Source organism: Protopterus annectens, chromosome 5.part0 (assembly GCF_019279795.1).
Source record: "Protopterus annectens isolate FY-2018-M chromosome 5.part0, PAN1.0, whole genome shotgun sequence".
NCBI classification, from domain to species: domain Eukaryota; kingdom Metazoa; phylum Chordata; order Ceratodontiformes; family Protopteridae; genus Protopterus; species Protopterus annectens.
Window position 1 is genome coordinate 865876337 of NC_056735.1, and position 26923 is coordinate 865903259.

Consider the following 26923-nt stretch of genomic DNA (forward strand, 5'->3'; position numbering starts at 1 on the left):
TATAAAGAACATCCCACACACTGTTTACTACATTTATGCAGGGGGCAAGCCTCCCTGCACCCCCCAAAATGGGGGTCTCCACCCCCCCACACACCCCCGTAAATTAAATATACAAACTCCAAGGTCGCACTACAGTGGGGTTAGGAAATTAACTTTTTCCCCCACTGTAGTGCTACCTCAGAGTTGGTATATTTAATTTACGGGGGTGTGTGGGGGGTGCAGGGGGCATAAACATAGTAAAACCTCTGTGGGATGTTATTTATAGTTGCTTTGTAGTTTTCAATGTTTTGAGATTCAATATTATGGGTTTTAGATGTAGTTTAGATGCTATGAATTTAGATGTTATGGATTTTCAATGTTTTCAAGTGGAACCATATATATATATATATATATATATATATATATATATATATATATATATATATATTTATGTGTATTTAACTATTTTAAATGTTTTTACGATGGGTTGATTTAGTAGTATAATTAGCCAATTAAATACTGATTGATCAGAAGTTACAATTGGTTAGGAATTATGGTTATAACTATTTATGGTTTGGTGAAGTTTTTAGTGCATCTGATGAAGTCTTGTAAATAAGGATGAAAATGCAGTGCCTATTTGAACATTAATGTAGATTTAATAAAGTCTGTTGGTATTTGTGACAGCAGTCATCTTGTGTGCTCCATTGTGGTGTGCTGATTTGTGGAATTTGTACTTGGCTTTAGCAGCACATTGACTCCCTGTTTTGCTTTTCTGCAAAGGACTTGTTACTTAAACCCTGTATTCTTTTAGTGAGGAACCTCTGTGGATGTTCCAGTTGTTGGATATGCCTAGTTAGGTACATACCAAAGGGGCATTGTACTCAATGACAGGTCTGATGAATGCTGAATACAGTGGAAAAAGAAGTTATGTAAGTTACGTACTTACCATAATGTTCTATCTGTGTTAATTTTCATTCTTCCTCAGCTGATGGGTTTGGATCCAATCTGTCGGATCCGACTCGACCGTTGCAAAAGCTCGTGGCAAGTTAGAACTCTCAAGCTTTTGTCTTACCCAGAAAGTGCCAACCCCAGTTACGTTGGATCTTTGCTACTACAGCATAAAGTAATTTTTCTTGTGTGTATATATATATATATATATATATATATATATATATATAGAGAGAGAGAGAGAGAGAGAGAAACAGAGAGAGAAAGAGAGTCATAGAAGTACAAAAAGGAAAAAAATAGAAAAAGGTCTAGACAAGGCTTTATCTGGAGCTTTATTACGGTTGGAATACACAACATTTTTATATCTATATCCACTCGCTCTTCCAGAAAAAAACACAAGGATGTGGGTTGATGGGTAGGGAGTTGAGGAAAAATGAAAATGGACAACACAGATGGAACGTTATGGTAATGCCATCTGACTAGGGTGACTTTGGACACTGGTTTACCTTGTTTCACATCTGAAAATGAAACAAATAACTGATCCACAGATCTGATGTCCTGTGTTCTATGTAAATAGAAGTGCAGTTGCCTATGAATATCTAATGAGTGTAATAAGTATTCACCTTTGGTCGAATAATTTGGAAAGAAAACAGGTAAACTGATGGACTGGGTAATATTGGACTCTGATACTATTTTGAGCAAAAAAGATGCATTAGTTCGTAGTGTGTAACTCTGTCTTTATGAAAAAATTGGATATAGGGGCTTCACAGCCAAGGCCTGCATTTCTGAGATTCATCTAGCAGAAGTAACGGCCAGCTAATAATGTTTTCCAAGAAAGTAATTTAAGACTACAGTCATGTGCAGATTCAAAGCATGACTGGATCAAGGCTTGCAGTACCAGATTAAGATCCCATGGAGGGGTAGGATCTTAAAATGGTGGTTTTACAAGGAGTGAGCCTCACAAAAAGATTTTACAAAGTTTATGAGAAGTAAGTGAGGAACCATCAAATCCACTATAGAAATTAAAAATTGCTGCCAACTGAACTTTAACTGTTGAAACTCTGGCTCCTTGATTAAAAGGGATCATCAAGAATGCTAAAAATCTGGGCAGAAATGGGATCAATATGATTTTGAACAGCCCAGTGTATGAATCTTGTCCATTTACTGCATAAAGTTTCCTTGTAGATGGTTTAAGAGAAGATGATAAAATATGGTAAAATGGAGACAAGAGCATAGGTTGTCTGGCTATTGCTTGAAATGGAGAAACCAAGCCATCAGCTTGAGATTGGAAAGGTTCGGACAGCAGATCTAGAGCTGGGTCCAGAATCCAGTGTTGATGAATTAAGTGAGGCCATAGGAAGGGAATTCAAATCTGTTGAGGCCAATAGGGTGCAATGAGGATGACTTTGCTCTTCAACCAGGCAGCTCTCTGTAGGAACCTTGGAATCAAAGGAATTGGGGGATAAGAATAAAGCAGATCAGGGGGCCAGTCATGAAGAAGAGCATCCCTTGGTGACCCTCTGAGGGGGGATTAAGGCAAAGTAGCTGCTGCACTTGGTCAGGCGGGGAACCACATGCCTTGTACTGCCTTTCCCAGGTAGTGCCCCACCCTCACCCCAGCTGGGACTCATCCATGGTCACAACGGCCTTGGGCTGAGAAGGGAGGAATAACCATCCTTGTAGAAACTCTTCTGGCTGAATCCACCACAGTAGATCCCCTTTTGCATATATTGGTGATTCATATCAGAGCAGATAAAGGAAGATGAAATATTGACCATTGCAAGGCCAGCATACATTGAAGAATTCTCATGAGATATCTGGCTAAGGGTAGTAATGATATTGCTGACGCCATTGATCCCAAAGCTTGAAGGACCAAGCTGGCTGGGATTCTGGTACTGCAAACTATCTTTCTCACGTGCGATCTTACTGTATGAACTCTGAAGAGGGGAAATGAGGCAATAGCTGATTTTATTTCAAGCAGTGCTCCTACGAACTCTAGACTTTGACTTTGTTCTAGATGAGACTTTTGGTAATTTATGGTGATTCCTAGTAGAGCACGTCTGGATCACTTTTTGTTTTGCCATGATGAGCTGATGCCTGGTTGGGGCAGAAACGAGCCAGTCATCAAAGTGTGGAAACACTCAGAATCCTTGCAGTGTCAAGTGAGCTGCTACTACTGCCATGCATTTGGTAAACACCCAGGGGACTGTGGTGAGACCAAAGGGCAGAACCCTGAACTGATAGTGACTTGCTCCCAGCCAGAAGTGTAAAAATCTTCTGGATTGCCTCTTCATCTTTATATGATAATATGCATCCTAAAGATCTATTGAGCACATCTAACTGTCCTTTTTCAAAAAGAAAGAATGGAGTGAACCTTAACCATCTGGAACTTGGTCTTTTGAATGGATTTGTTTAAGATGCTGAGATCCAGAATTGTTCTCCAGTCCCCTGTTTTCTTTGGCACTGAAAAGAATCTTGAGTAATTTTCAGATTCTATGTGGTCTGGGGGGGGGGGCTCTAGCAGCTTTGAATTTGATTTGCTGCATGTTCCTTCTGACTGGGTGGAGCATCATAGAGTTTTCTTGAATTAGGAGGATAAAGGGAAAATGTTATTATATAACCTCTGGAAATTATCCTCTGCACTCAAGTATCTGTTAGTTCTAGCCAGGCTCTCTGGTGCAGGGACAAATGAACCCCAATTGTCAGGCCTCCTTTCAGGAGTGCTGAAAGAGTTTACCAAAGAAAGAATCTCTGGACCCTTGATTCTGTGGATCACCTCTGCCATGAGGGGGTGTCTACCATTTGACTACCCCCCTCTGCCCCTGGGGAACTTCCTCCACATGTGCCTTGAAAATATTCTTGCGATTTTCTGGCCAAATTTTCCCACTGCCGCGATGATTCCTTGAAAAGAATCTCGGGGGGGGGGTGTTGGAAAAATGTGCCCCCATGGCAAAAAGGGTCTTTCCATCCTTCTCACACCTGGACAATGTGTCTTTTACCTTGGGGCCAAAAGAGACATCCCGTCAAAAGGAGTATTGCTGTAGGAAGACTTAAAGGGCTCAACAAAATTACATAAGTGCATGCAGGAGTGTCTCCTAATGGCAACGCCTGAACCCACAACCCTTGAGGTTCCTTCTGCTACATTAGAAATGAGCCTCATGGAGAAGTTGGATATCGATTGCAAGGTAGCCAACTGAGAGGTGACAGATGCTTGCACCTCTTCAGAAACCAATCCTGAAAGGGTGTCTGATGATAGCTCCTTAGTAAAATCCCTCTGTAGCCTTGTGAAATGTATGAAATAGTTCAGGGACTTTAAGGCAAAGGTTGCTGAAGGATAGACACACTTCCCAAATCCATCCATTGCCCAAGACTCTTTGTTAGGGAAATGAACAAAGGAACTTTCTTCTGTGAGTTCCTTTTTAGTGGCCACCTCATGACCATGCCATCAACAGGTAGATCCTTGGACCAAAACTTTGGAGCTGTCGATTTTATTGGGTTTCCTGGGAATTAGCTCAATGATGTCAGGATCCTTCCATGATCACTGTGAGACCAAGTTAATGAGCTCATTGGTGGGCGGGGTCACCCAGGAGGTAGATAGGCCACTACTAAATGCCTCCAGGAGTACAGATTCTTCTGATGAAGGATTGTTGCACTTCTAGCCACCTCTCTGCTTCAGGATTTCTAGGATGTCTCCAAATGAAACACCTTCAGGAAGTGACCATAGGGATCCTTTGTCTTCATCATAATCTGTATCTTCAGTGACAGATTCAGAGGAATCTAAATGTTTCCTCTTACATGTTTTCTTCTTAGGGACCTCCTCAGTGGTGTACTCTGGGGAGGTGTCAGAAGAAGCAGGAATACCCTGGTGGGAAACCTGGAGTTTCAGTACCAGCTGTCCCTGTGGAGAGGATAGTTGAGACTTCAGACGCAGAGGTGGGACAAATGTATACAGAGGACACAAGGTCATAGGCACCATCTGAATCAAGGGTGCAGACAGGGCTCTCTCCTTGGCAGCAAAGGCAGACCACCCTAGTGAGGAATAAGATCCTTGATTCGAGACAGCATGTCTCTGATTCATGATCCCACACTGCCCCAAAGACAATTCATCTGAGGTTGAAGTCAGAGCTGAATTGACCATTGCTAAGGCTCTGAAAACCTTGGAGTCAAATGCACCTCAGACCAGACAGGGTAGAATCGGCTCTGATAGCTCTCCTGATCCAACTGAACTGAAGAGCTCAGAGCAAGACTCGAATCTAGGGATAAAGGTATCCTCAGATCCAAAGCCAATGGGCCCGGGTGGCTTAGATCCAAGGGCTCTGAGACCTTGAAGGGAGTCAAATGAAGAACTGATAAAGGTGGAGTAGTGGATGCACATGTGTCCTGACCCAAGGGGTTAGGAGCTGAAAGGATAACTATCTGGCTCTGCACTGAGAGGATCTTTTTCACTAATCTCTCCACATCTTCTTCCGTAAGGCTTCTAGAAGAGTGTGTGAATATCAGTGAAGGAGATTTTGGTCTCTGCAAAAAAGGAGATGGGACCTTGAAAGGAACTGGGTCCACTGAAGGTAAGTATCTGGTCCTGGGAAAAATTTCCATATCCGTAGTTCTTTTGGTTGGATTCGAGGGGGGTCTGATCTGATTTGTCTTTAAATTTAGTCATTTTTGGATCCAAAGAGACAGTCTGATCTGAAGACTGTTATTAATATGTTTCTAATCCGAAGAAGCAGTTGGATCTGAACTTCTTGGTCTTTTCTTTATCAGATCTGAGGGATCTGGAAAAGATCTTTTAAGGGACTTTACCGAAGCCCTAGAAGAAGCTGTTGAGGTGCTTGGAGAAGTTTGAGACATTTTCATTGATTTTTGAGAAGCTCCAAATAGTGCCTCACTGAAGGGGGATGGAAGTAATCCTTTGAGAATTTGCTTGTTATGTTCAACCAGGGCCCTTGGGTTGATTGCATGACCAATAGAATAGCTTTCTTATAGGTGGAGGGGCCCAAGACAATACACGCAAAGTGTATGCGAGTCAGAAAGAGGAATTTTCTTACCGCATTTGCTACATTTTTTAAAGCTTGTTGGGCTTTTCTCCTTTTCCGATATCCTGAGAAAAACAGATGTTAGGAACAAAACACCAACAGCAACACAGAAAAACTGTAACTATACATCTAATTAACAGTAAGGAATTTAGTAGGACATAAAGGGAAAAAAATTCTATATATATCGAATGAGCAAACGTCCGACCATAATAACCGAACACACCTTAACTAAAGCACTCTTATCGAAAAAGCACTTTCGTTAAAGTGTGTTAAAAAAAATAAAAAAACACTACATTAACATTTTAGCAGGGGTGCTTGACCCCCCCTGCACTCCCCATGTGGGGGGCTGTGCCCCCACACCCCACTACTTTAATATTCTCCCTCCAAGACTGCACTACAGTGAGGAAAAGGGAAATTTCCCGTACCCGCACCGTAGTACAGCCTCGGCAACAGGCATACTTATGCGAAAGTGCTTCTTTGGTGAAAAGCACTTTTGCGTAAGTATGCCCGGCAAACGTCTGGAACCTATATATATATATCCGACAAGCAAAATCAGATGACCGACAAAGGAAGACCGACACAGGAAATACCCAAGTGGAAATCCCAATGCTAAAAACACTGACAAGCGAAACGAGCGCGATAGTGACAGACTGTAGGGTTAGAGTGCGGGTAAGGTAAGTGTGAGATAGTGACGGATTTTAGGGTTAGGGTGCGGTTAAGGTAAGTCTGCGATAGTGATGGACTTTAGGGTTAGGGTGCGGGTAAGGTAAGTGTGTGATAGTGACGGACTTTAGGGTTAGGGTTTGGGTTAAGGTTAGTGCATAGATAGTTGTGTATGTAAGGTTTAGTGTAGGTTTGTAAGGTTGTTGGTGTGCTTGTGTTGTGTGTATGTTTTTCGGAAAAGGAATTTTTTTGTTTTGTTGACTGTTGGGATTATGGTTTATCGGGCATATGAACTTTCGTGTTTTTGAACTTTCGGTTTTGTGGTGTCAATGATCTCATTGTCAGCATTTTGAGCTTTCGGTGTTGTCAGGTAGATCCATATATATATATATATATATATATATATATATATATATATATATATATATATAGTTTACCATCAAAATTTTGAAGGCAAAACATTTTTTAAGCAAAACACCAAAATACAATGTTGAAAACAAAAACAACATCTAGCCAAAATGTCGAACATCAGAAATACGACACTCAACATTTAACATACCGGACTTCCAGTTTCAAAGGTCTGTATGTCCTTTTACGTTTTAGCAGGGGGTCAAGCCCTCCTGCACCCCCCCACACCCCCTGCAAATTATATATACAACTACGTGATCGCACTACAGTGAGGAAAAGAGTAAATTCCCTGATCCTCACTGTACCGTAATCTCAATGGCAAACTTATAAAAAAGAATCAAGCTTTACTTTCATTATTATGATTTATTATTATTCCAGTTCGATATTGTAAAACTTTGAAAATGTACTTTCTTCCACACGCTATTTGAGAAAGAACTTTTGAAATTTTGATGGCAAACTATATATATATATATATATATATATATATATATATATATATATGTGTGTGTGTGTGTATGTATATATATATATATGTGTGTGTGTGTGTGTGTGTGTGTGTGTATATATATATATATATATATATATATATATATATATATATATATATATATATATATATATATATATATATTATGAAAGGAGGTGGAGAAAAAGAAGAAATGCCTACAAAGGTAGTTAAGAGCTACAACAAGCATACATCATAGAAAGAGGGTAAAACGGAGAAAATAATTAATAACGACAGTAATATATAATGTACACCATACCTCTCAACTGTACTGAATTCCTCTGTAAATGCCGGTTTTGAGGGTAAAATATTGGTATGCCACAAATTCCCGAGTGGCCCCTTTAATTTCCGAACTTCCTGGGATTTTTTTGTGTGTTCCTGACATCATCACGTGCAGGGCACGACTTCAGCTTCACGAGGCAGACATGCCGAGCTGTTAAGTCTTCTCACCAACTCTTCCAGGTAAGGAAAACCCCACCACTTGGACTGTTTGCATTGAGTTTTTTTTTGAGACAGAGTGTATACTTAGAAAATGTATGTGTGTGTGTGTGTGTGTGTGTGTGTGTGTATAAAATGCCCCAGGTAGGTTTACTCAAACTCAAACCCAAGAAGCAAGAGCCTAAATTATCTACCCATACCACCACTTGTGGTGATGTTTAGCTCATACGTTTGGTCTCTTCCTCTTAAAATTTGTGGTTTTCTGGCAAACCAGTGAGAACTGACCACTAAATAACAATAGCCATCTAAGTTTCAGTCTTCCTATCTTTCAGGAAATGCATGGCAACATAAAACATTTTATTCTAGCAACTTTCTAAGCTTATACAATTAATGTTTAAAATATGTCCCTGGTTTTGGACCCCCCCCCCAATAAATTTTGGCTTTTTACAGATTTCTTGTTCTGCATAGTTCTTCAAAGGGAGAAACGTTTAGTGCTACTTATGCCATGTATGTTTGTGTTGTTAGTAGCACAACAGGTAATATACTTGGTTTTGATGCAGAAGGCTGTGGGTTCTACTCCCACAGTATGCAGATGGATTGTTGATATTGTACTTTTAAAGGGGTGGATGCTGCAGTCCTGAGAATGTCTTCTTTGGTGGAGATACCTAGTAACTATGAACCTGTTATCAGTTTGTCATCCATTCCCTATTGCAATATTACTAGTTTATCATTTTTTAATGTAACATAGGCAATTTATTCTTCAAGAGCAACAGGCACTTTATCTGTAGATGATCATTTTTAAAAAACAGCTAAAGGCAATGTTAGTTCATGAGCCTAAATATAAATATTTCAAAGGTAATGTTTGTATGGATAGTTCTGCAATAGATTGCTTAATATGTTCCATAGAAAATATTGTTTCATAGTGATCTTTGTAGAAATTGTATTGCATGTATTCCTAGTATTAGCTAGATCCATATATTATTACAGTTATTTGAATTCAATTAATTGCTACACTTCAATACTTTGAAAGAGCTGATTGCATTTGCCAAAAAGTGCTCAGTATCCAGCTCATTTATTTTCTGGCTGTAGAAGGCTGAAGCAGTTAATTTTATTTTTATAAAAGAAAATTGTATTTTAGTTTTGTAGTTTGCACAATTTCAAAATTTGATTCAAATGCAAATATTAATTTAAACAAAACACAATTGTTCTGTTTATTTTGTGTGCAATATTTTGTCTGTTTTTCAATTTGCATTTAAAAGTTGGCATCCCACAATTCCACCAGAGTGGGCAGGTTACATAATTATGTATGCAAATGTTATGTTAATCAGCATACAGATTTGTACCTATTTTTCATGTCCCTTTGTCTAGCTTTTTTATGATTTCATGTTGAGAGGTATGAAGTACACTTGTACACAAGAGAAAGACAACTAGGAAAAAGCAAAACATAAAACAGCACTTATCTAAATCTTAAAGCTCAAGAGTCTATAACCACGTCTTTCAGTGTGAGGCAGCAAACGAGATCTGGAGTAACTGGGGTTGATGCTTTCTAGGTAAGGGAGAAGCTCATGAGTTCTAACTTGCCACAAGCTTTTGCAACAGCTGAGTTGGATCTGACAGATTGTATCTGAACCCATCAGTTGCAGACAGAATGAAAATTGACAATATCAGATCAGTGCCTTCCTTGAACCTAGATGCCCCTTTGTTTATAAGTTGCACAACATAGAATGATTTCCTTACTGCTGTAGACGCATGATGGTCAAAGACTATATTACAGTCTATGTGTGTCCCAAAGTCCCTGACTACTGGGTCAACTCTTAGGGGTGTGTTGTCAATATGATAGTTACCAGGGGTGAATGATTTCCCAAAGGATGCCATTACGCATTTCTTGACATTTAGTGTTAGTCAATGGCTCTGGCACCATCTGTTTGTCAGCCCTTCCTGGAGAACATTTGTGTTGGTGGCTGATTCAATGACAGCTCCTAATTTGTAATCATCTGCAAATTTATTTGGCCAGAGGTCATTGACATTGGCCTTAACTTCAGAGAAGTAAATGCCAAAAAAATTATTGGTCCCTGGACTAATCCCTGAGAGACTCCACTTGTGACTGACCTCTTTGTAGAGGTGGACTCCCCATTTCTAACTTCCTGGGTACTGTCTGTGAGCCAGGTGGCTATCGACCAGGTAACATAAGGGTTTGTACCTAACCAGTTAAGTCTGTAAACAATGCCCGGGTTTGGATTGTGTCAAATGTCTTGGACAGATCAAGGTACACAGTGTGAACCATTTGTTCCTCGTCTGTTGTTTTGATGACCTTCTCGAACAAATCCACCAGGTTGAGTAGTCATGACCTACCCTTGATGAAGCCATATTGGGTTGGGTCCAGTGTCTGGAGGTTTCCTATGTCATTATTGATCATTTCCATGATAATTCTTTCCATGGCTTTGCACATGAGACTAGTGACTAGAGATAGTAGTTTACAGGGTCTCTAGATGGCCCACCTTTGAGCAGAGGGATGACTGTTGCTGTTCTCCATTTATGAGGCATGAAGCCTGTTTGGAAGCTACAGTTAAATAGCAATTCAAAGGGCATGATAGATCATGTTTCATACTATTTAGAAGGCATCCTGAGATATTGCCTGTGCTCTTTGTTGCAGTGTTCTTAGCTTTAGAGAGAGAGCATTAAATAACTGTTCCCTAGCGATATCAAGGGAGTTATATTTGAAGGTATTTCCTGAGGGAGGGTTGATGGGGAGAGGTTAAGGTTGGAGCTGAATTATTTTTCAGTCAGTAGGTTTGCTATATCTTTTGGCTCTGTATAGATGGCTCCATTAACAATTGTGTATTGCCTTTGACGTTGCGGACATAGCTAAAGAATGCCTTGTGGTTGTCCTTGGCCTGGCAGGTCAAATTTACCTCAAATTTAGCTTTGGTAGACTTTTTTCATCCTCTGTTTTGTTTGTTTAGTTTGACGAGAGTGCTTTTATCCTGCTGGGTGCTGCACCTTCTAACTTTTGCCATGATTTTTTCCTTCTGTTATACAGCCTATTGATGTGATTCCACAAGGGTGGCTTGTTTTTTTTTTCTCCAAATATCTTTATTAAATTTTCACTTATGACAAAGGCAATCTTACATTTATATAAATGAAAAACATACAAAATGACACAACTTTAGTTGCAAATAGTTTCCATTGAAACAACTGTATTTGTACACATTATACATCACTTATTAACCATCCAGTCATTGTCAGTTAAGCATTATATGGCTCATTCAAATCTTGCCTCTTAAACCTCATTCCTGCACTGCATATATTGTTCCCACAATTCCCATTTTTTCCTATGTAGTTTGCTCCTTCCCTTTTCTAAAGATCCCAATTCCAGTTGTTTTATATCTGTTACTATATTCATTACTTCTAGTAAAGTTGGTCTAGACTTTGATTTCCATTTTCTAGTAATTGCTTTTTTGGCAGACACCATAATTAGTCTCAGCAAGGCTTTACTGTGTCTAGACAATTTCAATTCTGTAGCATAACTCAAAAAATAATCTCCCCAGTCAGTCCAATTTACTCACCCAGAATCTCCGACAGAGTGGCCTGCAGGGAATCCCTAAACTCTGCCAGCTCATTACACCCCAAAAATATGTTCCCAGCTTCCTCTTTCCTGCCTGTCACACCTCCAAACTGGGAGTATAAAAATACCTGTGTAAACACTTCCAGGCAAAGATCCTAAATCTTCTAGACTTTGTTGCATATTTGGGAGAAATACATATATCCCCCATTGTCTCTTTGTGAATTGCTTAGCCAATCTCTCTTCCCAATTCTTTCTAAGCTCCTCTGATTGATTCTTATAATTATCATGCAATATTTTATATGCTTTACTAATTATTCTTTTTATAACAGCAGCTTCTGTTCTAGATTCTGTTAAAAACTCTACCTGTGTTAGTCTTTCATTTACGATCCCAATATTTCTTTCTCTTTACCTATACTCTGATATCAATCCTTGATAGGGAAGGCAATCTCTAACTTGCAGTCTAAATAAATGCTTGGCCTCTTCCCATTCTATTACCTTTCCCTTTCTAGTTATTCGCTCGCAATACTTTGGTTCCTTTGCTAGTTTTCTCCAATAAATTCCAGCCCTAGGGTGGCTTTTTTTTTTTTTTTTTTGAGTTAGTTCTGTACTTCATCCTGGTGGGTACAGCTGCCTCTATGCAGCTATTAATATGCTTGTATAAAGTTTCTGTGACAGTTCTGCTTAGGCAGCAGTGTTCTCAGGGTTTATGGGGCTTGAAACTTTGCCAGCCTATCACTTAATAGCAGGAATCTAGCCTTAGAGTAGTTTCTGAATATTCCAGGGTTAGTTGAGGTTCCAGGTTTTATTTGTACTTCAAAAGAGACCATTTTGTGGTCTGACCTTACCAGAGAAGACATTACACTAGGGGGTGTGCAGCACTCTCCCATATTAATGAAGACCAGATCCAGTTTAGCTGCACCCCTTGTTGGTGTATTGACAATCTGGTCCAGGGAGTGTATGTATACAAAATCCAGGAATCTCTGTGCCTGTATGTCTGGTGTACTGTATGACTCCCAGTTAATAGTGGGGTAATTAAAGTCGCCCATGAATATGGTACTGGGTTAGAAGGTGAGTGTTTCCATTAAATTTAAATACATGGTATGGGTTTCCTGGGTCACAGATGAGGATCTATGGCTTGCAAGGAAGTGATATTGGATTATGCCCTTGGTGAGCTGAATGTGGAAAATCTCAAGTGCATTGTCTTGTTTTACCAGCTTTGAGGTATATTTATTTTTTATGTAAATCAAGACACCTCCACCTTTAGTCCCTGCCTGTGTTGTACTTAGTGAAAGTGTGCACAGAAGACCAGGTAGCATCTTCCTCAATTATTCTTGAATCTACCCCTTTGCAGAAAGCTCCAAAAGAGTCCACTGCTCTAGCAGGGTGAGCGCTTGGGAAACAGGGCAATGATTTGCGTGGTAAGTGCAGCAAAATGAGATGGACTTAGAAATCGAGCAATAATAGTTTGTCTGGATACTGGCTGGCCCAGCTTGGTGTCCAAGAAAAAACAAATAGTTTGTCTGATTTACAAATAGACATAGTCTTGTCTAGGTAAAATCTGAGCTGTCAGTGCACATCTAGGGAATGAAGGATTCTTTCACTCCTTTTGGTGGGTTGTGAAATAAACTAGGCAGGTTGATGGCCCAGTTGAGAGTGATCTTGCCCAGTTGAGAGTGATCTTGTTTATCACTTCAGGCATGAAAGAGGGGTTGATCCTCAGAGACACACTGTCCTTATGGAAAATTAGAAAGGGGGCATAGTCATGAGCCTCTGGAGTTCTGTGACCCCCCCCCCATCAGAAGAGAAATTTACCAACAAAATGTGTTTTCAGGTGCAGGATTTGAGATTGGAGGATGCATCTGGCTCAAAGGGAGCCATAATGAACTTTTCCAGCACATAGTGGAGATCCCAAGGGGTGGGCATGTCTTCTTAGAGGATTTAAGTGCAAGACCCCTTTTAAAAACTGTTTTATCTCAAGCCTGGACATATCAGGACAATTAACAGGGAAATGGCTGAAAGGTAGGCTTTAATACAAGATTATGCCATGCTGCCTGTCTTGAGCTCACACAAATACAATAAAACAAGAGGAACTTCAGATTTTTATTGGGTCCTGATTGTTAGCTTGACACCATATTGAAAATTAGTTCCATTTGGCTATGTAGGACTTGCAAGTAATGGGTCTCCTTGCCTCCTGCAGAACCTGAAGCAAGTCCTCAAAAAACTGGTGTCTGGAAGGTATTAGAATTCTATTGTCCATAGGGTTAGATTGAGGGATGATAGGTTGGGGTGAAGCAATGAGCCCTTCTGTTTTGTGATCAGGTCCACTTAGTGGGGTACCTTGTGATGAGTGCCCCTGGATAAGTGATAGAGAGGGGGGAACCAATGCTGCCTTGGCCAAAAGGGAGTCACCAGTAGACTTCTTGTTTTTTTTTTTCTTTTTGAATTTCTAGAAAAAAACTTTCGTAGTACAGGTAGTGGAGGGAAGACATACAGAAACTTTCCTGTCCACTGGTGAAACAAGGCATCTGTCCTCTAAGCCTGGGGACAAGGAGTCCTTGTGCAGAAGAGACAGAGCAGTCTGTTGTTCTCTGAGGTGTACCCCACTTGTGAATAATGTCTAGGAAGACCTGTTTGTTGAGTATCCATTTATGGGGGGGGGTCTTTGATGAAGCTGATGAGGGAAGAGGGACTCCACCAAGACATTGTCCTGGGAAGGAAAGTATACTGTCTTAAGAGACACGTTTGTCTAGATGGTCAGGTCCTAAGGAATTTGAGCCAACCCATACAATTCGTACAGTCTTGTTCCTCTTTGCTTGTTTATATACCACATGACTGTTGTGTTGTCCGAGAATACCTTTAAAGGTTCTGGTTTTCAGAGGCAGGAGAAGACTTGTAGGACCCAAATAAGAGCCCTCATCTCTTTTTGGTTGATGGATTTGGCTTTGAGGTTGGGTTTCCAACAACCCTGTGCCTTGTGAATCCCCATCTACACCCCTCATGTGCCTCATCTGAGGTGTCTGTTTACAGCTCCTGACTTAGAGTCTGTACCTTGAAAGGCAGGCCTGGATTGTGGTTCACATGTGCCACTCACCATAAGATGTCTCTCTTGAGATGAAGTATGAGAGAGACCTGTGTGTCCAGGGGGTGAGAGTGTTGAGACCATACATTTTTGAAGTAGCACTGAACGTTTCTCATATGCAGCCTGGCTAGTGGAAACATTGGCATGGTTGTTATCATGAATACCAATGCTTTGAAAAGGCTTGGAGGGGTTAAGAGGGATTGAAAATAAGTTGTGAAGCTCTACATATTTTTTGTGTCTGGTCTGCACACCAAGAAAACTAGGACTTGAGTGGACTGAAAGAAAGAATCTTTGAAATTGGCAATGAACCCCAAATGCAGGAGGAAGGTGAGGATGAACCTGAGGCACAGCAATATGATCTGAAGCAATGAAGCATGAATTAGTGAATTAGCAAATTGTCTAGGTAGGGGGATATTTATATTCTCTGAGTCCTGCAAAAGGCTTTAACTAGAGGTAAGCACTTTGTGAAAACTTTGAGGGTGGTAAAAAGGCAAAGCAGAAAATGGAAAATGTGAAGAGGCAGTAGGGAACCTCAGGAATTTCCTACAAGAAGGGTGTATGGCAATATGCAGGTACATTCTTCAAATCCAAAGATACTAGAATGGCCTGTGGAAGGATAAAGAGAAAAAGGGTATGAAGACATACCATTTTGAAAGTGGGTACCTTGAGGAAGGTATTGAGCTAATAAATGTCCAGTATTGGTCTCCACTGTCCTTCGTTTCTTGGTAGTAGAAACAGCATGGAGTAGAATCTTCTTCTTACAAACTGGGGAGAAACTGGCTGTATTGTGCCTTTGGACAGTAGGTCTTGTAGGATGGGAGGGAAAAAAATTAACTGTTGTGGGGAGGTGGTGGGATGCCTTTGAAGGGAGGGAAGTGCCTTCCAGGACATACTGTAACCTTATTCAATGATGGTGATTACCTACTTGTTTGTAGTGATTTTTATGCGATTTGTGATGAAAGAGTCTGTCTGTTTGAAAGGGGAAGGGTGGGACCAAGGGAGGGGTGGAGTGGACAGAAGATAGTCACACTGATTTATCTGTGTAGGGAGGCCTCCCAGATCATCAGTCCCTTTCAGGTTTTAGGTTTTCCTGGGTGTCTTCTTATGTTTTTCAGAAGGTGTATGCTCTCTTCTGTCCAAACAGAAGGTCCCTGTCAAGAGGAGACTCTAGGAGCTTTGCCTTCAAATCTGCAGGTAGGGGCTAGTTCTCTAACCAGGTGTAGCTCACAAAGACAGTCAGTAACAGCTGCTGGAAGGTGTTGCAACACATCATAACTGTATTTTATACTATGCATATCTACCTCAGTGACTTGATTTGCCATAGACAAAATTCTGTTGTTTTGGGTCCTTGCTTACCATGTAAGCAACATCACTGTTCAGGTTGCCAAAGATACATAATAGGTATTTGGTCATCTGGGTCTCCTAATTAATGGCCTGAAGGCCTGGATAGAGGATGTATAGACCTTTTTCCCACCTGTCCTTGTCTGAGGGTAGGGTATTGGCATTTGGCAGAAGCTTAGAATGTTTGTTTAAGGCTAAGGAAACTGCTGCAGGGTCAGCTACAGGATACTTAAAAATAAACTTAATTTCATCTGCAACATTATAGAATCTATCTGGCCTCTTGGTGGCTGGGGACACATTCTGGAGCAGATGACATGAAGCATCAAGAAAGGCCTCCAGGACAGGAGGGTCTGGGGTGCCCACTTTTAAAATGCTATAGTACCTTTTTTGGACATCACAGATTTGCTTAGACTCCCACTCAGAATGTTTCATCATACTTAAAATGGTCTGCCCTAAAGGATGGCTCTTCTTCAGGGGAATCAGAGGAGAGGGAGTCATTATCATCATCTGGGAGCACCCATCCAGGAGAATGAATTTGAGAGAGTATGCTAAGGAATGGTTGTCTGAATCTGAGGCCTCATCCTCATAGGAAGACTCCACAGTAATCTTCTGTGGAGTGGGCAGAAGAGCTTAAAAGGAAGGAGGTTTATCAGCCACAATGGCCTTTAAAAGACCTTGAGAAAAGTCCATCATCTACTTCTCCCTGGAATGGAGGGGAGGGGACATGTTTGGTCTTCTGTTGTTTTTTCATAGGGGTGATGTCCACATGAACCAAGTGTGGAGGATCCGACTCTTAATATTTCTCACTCTGTGATCCCAGAACTTCTTCTCATACCACAATCTGAGGAATACCTTCCAGGCCTTCTGAAACAACAATCCACAGTTAACCTTCTCTATTGCAATAGTCATGTCAGATTTGAGGTCCTCAGAAACCATACTGGCCTCCAACGGGGTCATGGTAGGGGATGTCTGAGGTAGAGTTGGATGTGCCTCAGGTTCTGCAACCTCACTGGGTACATCACAACCAGACTGGGCAGGCTGAATCTCAAGCCTAGGCCTCTTGAGGTTTTTCTTTGGAGTGGATGGTATGTCAGGTGAGGATGGATCTGCAGTCGACTGGGCCAACTGCTTCAGTCGTTGAGTCTATAAGAATGTATTCAATGATGTTTCTTGGATGTGAAGGACTGGCAGATGAAACAAGATTTTAGTCATGCTACAGTTTAAAAATAGGCTAGAAATAATAGGCAGAGATATGGTTAAAAATCAACAGGAATTTCTTATAGGGGCTGGCAAAGGTTTAGGTATTTCAGAATAAGGGGAATCTCAAAGAACAAGAAGAGGCACAAATGCAGTGTGCTAAAGAGAAAATAAGAAGGTATTTGAATAATATGTATGAGTTTACAAAGATTGCTTTTAAGCAACAATTTTGTTTTATAAATTACTCCAGAGCACAAAAAACTTGTAGCACAATGAGTTAGACAACAGAAAGTCAAAAGGTTTATTGCCCCAACTTGGGGAGCCTACAACAAGAAAAATAACAAGAAATGTTATAGCTGTATTAGAGATATTTTGGAAATTTTATGAAAATTTGTATAAAGCAGAGGAATATGGAAAGTAAAAGAGCACAAATGGAAATATTTATGGAAGACTTAATTATGCCAAGGTTAGAGGTAGATAAGGTTCAACAGCTAACAGTTAAGGTAGAAAGAGGAGGAGATGAGATGACAGTCATGTTTGATCAAACTCCAGGAAGAGGTGGTATTCCTATGGAGGTTTGAAAGTTAGCAGAGAAGAAAGTAATAAAGATCTGGAAGTTTTTTGTCTAACAATTATTTTAAAAGGAGAAGAAGCACCAATGTCTTGGAAGAAAGCTGTGGTGGCTGTATTCTATAAACACTGTAATAACCCAGCTTCATATAGACCCATTTCAATTTTAAACCATGATTATAGTGTTTATGTCTATACTCGCTAAAATAATGGCAAATGTGTTGCCCAAACTGATAGCTATCAGTGTGGTTTTGTGTAGGGGAAGCAAATATTTGACAATATTAATAGAACAATGATGATCCAAAGGGAAGCAGAATGTAAGAAAATACCTCTGTTAGTGGATCTTGATGCAGAGAAACAAATCAACAGAGTAACAGGAAATTCATCCCCTGGTTTGGCACTCATCTCCCTGGCCCCTGCTTGTAAGTGTTTCATCTCCCAAGTCCCTGCTTACACTTATCAAGGGTACTGGAACTTGTCAGAGATTTGGGATGCATGGCTATCATGGCTGGGCTTAAAAAGGCCCTTGTGGTCATTAACCTAGTAAACACCTATGAACCTATAAGCAGGGATTTCATGAGTAGGGCAATGGAAGCATTTGCATTCCCTGATACAATATGATTTATAGTTGTGCTCGACACCTAAGCTGATGAGATTTTTGTAGAGTATCTGCCTACTGCACTCACACTTTCCTCTTCTAGCTAACATCTAACAAAAGCACAGAAAAACAGTATAAACAAGAAGGAAGGATCTCCAGTGGGGCAATTATATGAATCTAAGAAGGTTTACATTACAACCAACCATATAAAAAACAGAGGGACAGGTTCCAGCAGGAGGCACGACAGTCTGGGGATTCACATTCATGCATCCACTTAGGTACCCTCTATGCTCACTGGCTGAGGTCATACTTAAATTTTGTTGGCAGTTAGTATAATGTTTAAGGTGTTAACTTCACAGACACAAGGTAAATCATTTAATTCTCACCTTTGGGATTGAAATTGTCTGGGCTTAAAATGAGCCTAGTACTTACATATATACATTGGCTGTACAGCTCATGGAAAGTTTAGATTTTGGTACCCTCAGATGCATGTCAGAGGCAAAAACCCATTTGTTTGGAATACTGCAATAATGATTTTAGTCAGGACATTTATCATTCTCCTCAACAGAGACCAGTCAAGATAAAGTTTAGGGTGCCTTCAATGTCTGCCAGATCCACAAAAGTTTTGGCACCAAGCTGAAAAAAGTTTTAAAGCAAATTGTGTAAACCAATCAGAGATGCAGTTTTGTTGCCCTGAACTGCTGCATAACATTCACAAATTCTCCCATGTTCCTCTGGGTCTGGGTACTGCAGTCTTGCTCACAAAATACTTGAACATTTTCCAGGTCATATTTCTTTCCCATTTGCTAGAGATAAGAGAGCAGTTTCCTTATGGGAAAAAAGTTAAAGCACTATGAACTGTTACAGTTTCTCCAATGCTAATGGAGACCCTGGAAAGCATTCCTGTTGCACTGTCCATCTACAGTTCAGCTTCAGAGAAGCCCATGCCTCCGGCCAACAAATATAGGATTAACCACACAAGATTTTGGTATTAACAGCATACACACTCACATATTAGCTTAGTATGAGACTTAAGTCAATATCTTCAGAGAAAAATAATACAGGCACATACAAAGCTCTGAATAGTGTTTAATAAGGTAATAATATGCATGTACAAATCATTGTAGATCATGAACGTCCAAAGTAAACGAACAGCAGTAACATCTCTATGAAAGCATAATGTTGCATCTAAACTCAGCTGAGACCATGAGGTACAGGAAAACTAAATGCTGTTTTAAATCAAACCTAAACAGAATACCTTCTTGTGATATTTACTTAAATATTTCACATTAAGACATTGTCGTTCATTATGAAATCTTTCTGAGTAATTTAAAACTGTTTGTGTATATTTCCATGAAGAAGCATTTTACTAAAGTTATGCCAAAGCCTTAAAAGACTTTTTTCGCTTTTTTTTATTTTTGTTAATTTGACCCATACTGAGATTAAAGAAAACAGATTACTATTATCTGCACATTACTGTATGGGCATGTCTAATAGGCAGCTATAAAAGTGAAAGTGGATTGAACTACAAAAAGTCCCAGATTGGTTGAATAGTGTTGCAAAATCAAAAGGTGTTAAGTAAGTCTGCAATTGCATTTCACCATACAATGAAAACTCAAATGTTAGCTTTTATACTGATGCAGATTTGTGGAGAGTCACATATGTATTATGCAGCAACATAAATTGTTGGTGAATGAATCTGACAAATGGTAAGCAACATTATTAGCATTCTTCTGCCTGATCTACCATTCCCTTGCCTGCACCATATGGAAGGGAAAACATTTAATCATTATTGTAATCCCTGAGTTGGTTGATTTTTCTGAGCCAAAGATGTATGGAACCCAGCTCCTTCTTAAAGAAATGAATTGTGAATGACACTTGAGTCTCTTGTCTAAGACAGGCATCAGTATTCAGTTTACAAAAAGTTTTTATTTACTATATATCACCAGACCACTGAATTCATACATCATCTTTTAAGGAAGTGGTACAAATAACATGGTAATAATGCATGGGTTTATCATAGGTGTACATCCCCCCCCCCCCATAGTCTAGCAGTAATGTATAACTTGAGAAGCCAGCCATGCTTACATGCACTGCATTCTTTAGCTGATCTTACCTTCTATAATACATTAAAATGTAAGGACAAAAAGACAATACCAATACTGCTTGCCTTCCACACCATAACCCATTCCGAAAACCACTATATGAAGCTAACCATATAACCCAACAAAATGCTCAAAGCAAACCTTCATGTCCAACTCAGAACTGAGGTCATCTAAGGTATATTTTCATTAGCAAGAATTATCAGTACTGCTCAAACCCTACATACCACTGGTCCACTCTGGGAAAGAAAGATACAACTTAATTCACCAAATATTAACTATCCTGTTAGGGCCTACTGAACCTCTAGATATGAAAGTATAGTACTTACCCACAATTGATCAACACAACCAGAACTAGCAGCTTATACTGCATAAAATTTAGTAGTACCTGAGTAACAGTTATTAAAGGTTATGTAAACATGTAAAGTAACTACCCTATGTCTTATAATTAACTAGCAAGTCTGCTTAGTTACAGGTTAAAACATATGCATAGCTTTATGATTTCCTGAGGCATGTAGATAAATTGTTCATCTGAAAGTTCAAACATATAGGTTTAGCAAGTGTAACTACACAGGATCCCCCAGATACCCTTATAAAACATGAAATTTCATCACTAAATAAGCCCGCAACCTAGGAATTGAGTAGCCCTGACACCCCATGATATACCAAAGGGCCACCAGTTTGAGAAGATGAAAACTAATAAGTAACTGTCATCATTTCAGTACAGTCTCCTGCATCTGTACTCAAAGGATAAAGAAGATTCAACTTAAACCAGCTTGTGCTTCCCTACTTCCATTAGTGGATTTATACTTTGGAAAGTTTTAAAGAAAGTATTTATACCACCTGCTATTGTTTCGGATATTCACAATATGTTTTTTATTAGGTGCCTGAACTCTAGAGAATTGTAGATCTTCCACACAGAGAAGTTTCCTCATTATTTATTCAAATTATTAGATAATGCATAGCTCTAGCTCCAGCATCTACATTAGGGTTATCTGTGTCTGTGTACTTGATGGTCAGAGTATCACCATTTCCTGTTTAGGCAGTATTTAAAACAGTAGCCTGTTGATTATAAGAAGGCAGCATTATATGCAAAACTTAAAATGCTCAAAATATAAGTGAACTGCAGAATATAATCATCAAATGCAAGTGTATCAGAAAAGTTATTTACTTTTTTTTTTACAATTATGTGAAAAGTGATGAATATAACATTCCAAATCTGATACCACATGAATTAATAGCCGGATGTCTGAGTCCAATTGTTTTTCCATTCTTAAGTATTTTGGTAAATGAGTAGTAATTTCAATAATTAAGCCTTTCCATGAGAGTGATTTCTGTTTTCTGGCTACAAGCAAAACCAGATACACTTGGAGGTGTCCTTGGGGAGGGGTGTGGGTTTGTGGCAAGACCATAACATTTCAGAATTGTTTCTTTCAAACTAGTGTTTGCTTGAAGATCTTTATCCAGTTTGTTATTCTAAGGTAATCTCTTTTTGACATATCCTTCAAGGAAAGAAGACTGTCCTTCATTGACTTAGTAAGGATAACTGCTTTACTTTGACAGATGTACCCATGGATTCAAAAAGAACCACAGTGCTGGTGGTAAGATCTGTGGCCAAAAGGCACTGTTTCTGTGATAATGGAAAATGTGGTTCAGAGACATGTTAGCCAGACATCTTATTGGCTAAAATGCAAATCAGCACTTTCCCGCAATACTCACCACTGGTGGCCAATGTATCATGTTGGCTCAGGCACCCCCTATTCATTCTCTCACACAAATCTCTTACCTGTCCCTGACCCCTGATATATCCTTATTTTTGTTCCTACTCATAAATCGTGGATCCATATAGTCAGTCAGTAATGCCAGACATTGTTTCATTCTTCTTTCTTCATAAAGTGTATAGTGTTGCTAGACCTGTTATTCTACTAACTTTTTAAGTGGGTCCAAGTAATAGTTTAAAATCTAACCCTGATTTTACAGAATGATCCTCAGGATGACTCTTATACATGCCCTATCTCTTGTAATGCACGGATTGTTGCACTCCATGAATACTACACTAGAGTTTCATACAGCTAATAGGATAAAAATTACCCACTAACATAAGCACTTCTTAGTTAGTGTCAAGGGTTAATTCTCTGACTTAGATTTTAACTGTCATTTGTTCTACATATCCTCCCCCACAAGTATTAGTTAAATATCAAATATCAATATTGAGCCACATTACATTCCTATGTAAATAGTATAGTTAGAATACTTTATTCTAAACTATTGATTTAGGAATTAAAGTCTGAAATGTCATCTCCTACCCTACCGGGCATATAAACTTTAATCCCCCTAATCAAATTTCAAAGTACACCTTTAAAGAGAGGCACTTGTACAATAAACAAATATTGATTCAGCAATTGTTGCCATTACTAAATTAAGTGGACAAGCTAAGGAATTTGAGGGACAACCCACTTACTCTTTATGTCTTAAGAAACTTAGCACAGAATTGACTAATTTGGAACACAACTAAAGGAAAGAAAAAGAAAAATCCTTAGGGATGTCACAGACTATGAACAGGGGGATCCTTTTTCCAGGGACAATAGTAAGCATGCTAGGTTTTCGCAACCATTTAGGAATCTGGTTAAAAGGAAAATAACTAAATCAATACTTAAAAAAGCATCTGACACATCAGGGGATGATTCCTCTTCTAGGTATGAGGTTGAAACTATGATATCCACAGGCTCACCAGTACAAGAGGAGGAATTCCAGTAATTTGAAAGATTTAAACCAAAAAGGAGGGGGGGGGTAGAAAACACAGAAAGTGTAGTGAATATGTAGGGACTGCTATGGAAGTATGTACAGAAACACCAGTAGAAAATATACTGAATATTTCATCCTACCCCCTCTCCTCCTTGGAAATAAGTATATTGAATAAACGTCTTTCATATATACCTGGTGGTTTTGTTTCTGAAGATTATTTTGTCAGAGATGTAGCTGAGTTTTATAAGATACTTATTCTAAAACTGTTTTTCCATGATAAAGGTCATACCGATGCTCATGATCAATTTAAATATCACAAATCTACATTCTCACCCCCAATGCACCCAAGTGTTCAAGCATTTCTAAACTCTACACTTAGGGATCTCCACTTAATTTCCAGGAATAGTTATATTAAAGCAAGTAATGTAACCACACAGGAGATGAATATTATTTCTAAGCTGGCTGACAATCATGAGATAATGATTTTGAGAGCTGATAAAGGTGGAGCTGTGCTGGTTCAAAATTGGGAGCAGTATGATACGGAGGCCAAAAATCAGCTTGGCGATAATAGATATTATGTGCAACTAACGTGTAACCCTACTAAACAGTTTCAAATACAAATAGATGATTTTTTTATCATTGGCTGTTGCAGAAGGAATTATCATAGATAATGTCAAAAAACAACTCACTATTCTTGATCCTAATAATCAATACGTATATTTTCTACCTATAATACATAAAAATCTGTATAACCCCCCCTGCTGGCCAGTTGTGTCCGGTACAGGTTCTATGACCGAGCCCCTTTCTCAGTATCTGACTGAGTATTTAAAACCTTTACTAAAATGGGTCAGAGCCTGTTTGAAGGATACAACTGAATTCTTGCAGGTCATCTTGGAAAGGCAGATAGAGGATGAATAGATACTCTGTACCCTGGATGTCAAAGCCCTTTATACTAATATTCCACATTGGGCTGGCATCCGGCGTTGGAATATTGGCTATATAGGTCAGAATTGTATCCACCTGTTTTTAATACACTGCTTTTGGGCCTGACTGAGCATGTATTAACAAAAAATGTCTTTTTCCATCACATTTGCTATCTACAAATCAAGGGTACAACTATGGGTGCGTCATTTGCTCCTATATATGCAGATATATTTATGGCATATATAGAAGAGAAGATTATATATGATTATTCTCATAACCTGTACCTTGATCAAGCAGATATATGGAAAAGATATTTGGATGACTGCTGGATGGTATGGAGATTGGCTGAGGAATATCTGATGGAGTTTGCGGAATACCTAAATGAAAACAAATGGGGAATTGAATTTACGGTAAACTACCATAGAAATAATATCACCTTTTTGGATGTTATGGTCAGCAGAGCTCCAGATAATACTCTGAGTATGGAAGTCTACCGTAAATTTCCTGAATATAACTCCTGTGCCTCCAGCTTTCATCCCCCCATATATGTAGAAATATTCCTAAATCACAATATATGAGGGTGAAACGAATATGCTCACAGGACAATACCTATATGCACTATAGGGATGACTTGACTAAGAGATTCAGAGAGAGGGGCTATAAACCAGGACACATTATGCATGCCAGGAATGCTGTCAATAGTATGGATAGGACAGCACTCTTACAATATCATGATAAACAAGGTATCATGAAAAGAGACATGGAAGAGCTCTTGGATCATGTGGCCCAGGCAGGTATGACCCTAGCCCTGAGTAGCATCCTACCTTTGCCCAGAATGATGCCACAGCATAAGGACAAAATGATTGACTTCAACAATTGGCTAAGCTTCTGGTGTCATTCAAAGGGGATCCAGTATCTGTCTGCCTGGGAAGACATGATCGACAAACCACGATGCTTTGCCAGAGATGGTCTGCACCTGTCACCCCTGGGATTCAGGTTACTGGCTAAAGCTCTTGCCACCACTATAGTGCCTTTTTTAGGCAAAGTTCAAAGGACAAAACCACCACCGTAACAGGTACAAGCATGCAAAATCTGAAGGTAATGCTACTCAATGCTAGAAGTCTAAACCTCAAAATGCACTCTCTCGAGGCACTCCTAAAAATGAAGAAAATTTATATCTGTGCAGTAACGGAGACCTGGTTCAAGGCTCCAGAGAGCACCCCTGCAATACCAGGCTACAACTCTTACCACATTTTTTGGCCACAAAACCAAGACCGAAACTCTAAAGGTGGAGGAGTGTCCATATTCAACAAGGATATTCACACCTTCAGGCTAGTTGCCCAACACAATGTATCTGAAATTCTCCAGGTACAACTAACACTAGGTAAGACTGCAATCCAAATTGTAGCTTGCTACAGATCCCCCACCATGCCCCAACATTCTTACTACACCTTTCTAAACATACTGGAAAATATTAAGATACAACCAAACACCCTAATACTGGCAAAACTACTCGGGTACCAACTCCTTTTCCCAACGGTTCTTGGAATTCATAAATTCCAATGCCCTGGATCAATTAATCCATTGTCCCACCAGGGGCTCCAATATCCTAGACCTGGTCATTACCAACATGGGAGATAGATGCTCCACACCAGTGGTCACCCCCTCATTGGTCAGGTCTGATCATAAGCAAATCACCCTTGACATCCACATGCCACCCCTCCCCCCAGTAAGGAAACCTCCTTAAAAAACTTCTCCAAAGCCAACTTCATGCTACTGAAGTCAGAAGTGACAAACTTCATGACACCCATGCAGACGGGATCTGAAAGTTCGACTGCAGAATTCTACACTAAGGCACTGTACGAGCACATCCACTCGTGCATGAATTGCGCCATCCCGAATAGAACCAAGATGCTCTTCTCCAAAAAAAGGAAGCCAATCTGGTGGTCCCCTGCTATAAACAAACTATACAACAGAAGGAATAAACTGTTGCAGAAAAGAGGAAAATCCCAGGATGCAAAAAACTCCCTCACCAGCCTCAGTAAGAAGCTGAGATCCCTCATAAAATCTTCAAAAGCTAGTTACAAAAATAAAATTGCCAAAGATTCCAAAGACAACCACAAGGCATTCTATAGTTATGTCAAGAATCTAAATGGCAATGCTCAGATCTGCTCTGAGCTACAACAGAATGGCATTAAATATACTGATCCCAAGGATATTGCCAATATCCTGGCAGATCAATTTAGTGCCAACTTCACCCCCTCTCACCCCTAAAGGGCCCATCTCAATACCAAAAGATTGCCAAATTCCAGTAATCACGGCCACACAGGTAGAAACAGCACTCTCCAAAGCTAAGAATACAGCATCCATGGGACCAGATGACATCTCAGGCTGTGTACTACATAAACTACAAAATAACTGGCACCTCACCTAAGTGTCATGTTTAATCATAGCCTCACCTCAAGCTTCATGCCCACTGAGTGGCACACAGCTACAGTTATCCCACTCCACAAGGGGGGATCCGCCCTGGATCCCGGGAACTATCGTCCCATCAGTCTGACAAGCCTGATCTGAAATGGCATGGAACGCATTATCATGGAACTTATAAACAAAGACATTGTCAACCTTCAAACACTGGAACCCACACAGTTTGGGTTTGTGAAGGACCGAACTTGTCTCCTGAATCTGATTGACTTCTTTGAATCAGTCTCCAGAACTGTGGACGAGGGTAAGGTGATCCACACAGCCTATCTGGACCTCGCCAAGGCCTTTGACACCATCCTCCACTCTGGAATCATAGATAAACTTACTAAGCTGGGCATAAATCC